General features: G+C 40.6%; 1 pseudogene; it reads left to right on the forward strand.

The window, feature by feature from the left end:
• The first annotated feature begins 1,263 nt into the window (after positions 1-1,263).
• LOC140929959 (uncharacterized) overlaps positions 1,264-2,104 on the forward strand; it is a 5,877-nt pseudogene continuing 5,036 nt past the window's right edge.

Raw genomic sequence — 2,104 nt, forward strand, 5'->3', positions numbered from 1 at the left:
TGAAGAATAAGTTTAAGGATTTTTCTGAGGGATTGGGTGGGGATAGGTGTGTTTTCCCCGTAGAAAGTCTGGTATGCTTTGCATACTGTGTTTATTCCCTCTTCCTGTGGGATATTTGTGAACAGGCTAGCAACGTCTAAGGAGACTAGGAAAACGTCCTCTGGGAGGTTTCTCCTTTCTATGAAGTTAACAAAGTCAGTTATGTCCTTAAGATAGGACTTTTGTGACTTAGCTGTAGGCTGAAGTAGGCTATCAACAAATGATGATATTCGTTTGGTGGGTCCGCCGTTTCCTGCCACTATAGGTCGGCCAACAGGAGTTGGCTTATGAATCTTTGTGAGAGTGTAGAAGACAGGTACTCTGGGTGGATTAGGTGTCTGTGATAACCATTTAACAGTCATTTCGTCAATAAAACTTCCCTGATGTAGTTCTTCAACTATTTGTTTCACTTTTTGGAAAGTTGCCCTTGCCATGGGGTCTTCGAGGGGAGTGTAGTTGTTTCCATCGTCTAGTAGGGTCTGCCCCTCTTGTGTTTTATCTAGTTTGTTCATTATGACTGTGGTAGTACCTTTATCCGCTTTCTTGACGTTTATTTCAGAGTTGTTTTTCAGCTCTGTGATAGCTTTTCTCTCATTTAGCGGTAGGTTGGTTATAGCTTTGGTTATCGGTGTGTGCGCAAGTTGTATTTTAATTTCTTCTAGATAGCTCTCTAGGGTGACAGACTGCTGAACTGGTGGTTCCCAGTTTCACTTAACGTAGAAGGGGTGGATGTTTTTGTCCTTGCCGTGATATATAAACTGGAGCCGCATTCTCCTAGCAAAATCTTTGAAGTCTGTAAGGAGTTGTTTTCTTAATGCGGTTTCATTTGTTGTAGGCGTAGGGACAAATTTTAATCCACGAGAGAGCAGATTTATCTGATCATTTGTAAGTTCAAAATTGGAGAGGTTCTTTATGTATTTTCTATTGGATTCTGTTTTCCTAGCTCCAATGTCTTTGCGGGTTTTCTTTCGTCTTTCTGTGTGTTTTTTGTTCTTAAATTTGCGCTTTCTAATCCCGTAGTCCTTCTTATTACTAGACCCTGACTCAGAGACCACACGAGTGTAAGTTTCAACAGTTTTATTGTTTGCCTCTTTAAGGTCGTACAACATTGCATTTACTTCTTCAAGGCGTTTCTCTAAGTTAGCTGTTATAGCTTTTAAACTTTCTGGAATGTTACATGAGTCAGATTGACTTTTGCCTGCTTTAACTGATGTACTGATACCAATGTGAACAAATCTGACCAGTCTAAAAAGAAAAAGCGTCCAAGCAAAGCGAGGATTAAAAAAGAATGCCCAGTACCCTACTGTCATAAGATGGTTGTTCATCTGCCAAGGCATTTGCTAAAAGTGCATGATTGGCCGAAACATCAAGCTCGTGCTGCAGTATTGCGGTTTAATTTACGTAAGAAATATTCCTTTTCAACTGCAGAGAGTGCAGCTGCTGGCAATAGGAAAGGGAAAACAAACGCTGATGAGCACGGGCAAAAGAGGTGCAACAAGGATTACCACAAAAAGAGATGTTGTCCAATGGCAGGGTGTTCTGCAGTGGTCAAAAGGTTACCTGCACATTTGCAAACTGTTCATGGTTTCAGTCCAAAGTCATCAAAGTACAAGGCCTTGTTAAGTAAAGCTCTTCCACAACCCAAAAGGCCCTATTCAGTTCAGATGATTGAAAAGAGAGCTGCTGCTATCAAGAAAATTGAATTAGAGCCACCTATGCCTGATATACCTGTAGTGGATACTGTGAGAAATGATGAAGATGAAGAAATGGACTTGGAAGATTTTGAACAAACTGAGACTTCAAGCACATGTGATGATGTGATTTTAATTGAAGATGATGTGGATAGCAGTGAGAGTCCTGACCCTGAAGTGTTAGTCATGCTTGCCAATTGGTTACAATCACCGGATGGAGGTAAAAACGATGAGAAAACAGCAAAACAACATGTGTCACAGATAAAAAACATTTTATCTGTGATTGATGCTGAAAGAAGGGTAATGTCGCTTTTCGATTGCTCCCTACTGAATGACAAATTCGTAAAGTATGCGGAACAGAAATACGTCCCTCA

This window comes from Porites lutea, chromosome 3 (assembly GCF_958299795.1).
Source record: "Porites lutea chromosome 3, jaPorLute2.1, whole genome shotgun sequence".
In the NCBI taxonomy this organism is placed as follows: Eukaryota; Metazoa; Cnidaria; class Anthozoa; order Scleractinia; family Poritidae; genus Porites; species Porites lutea.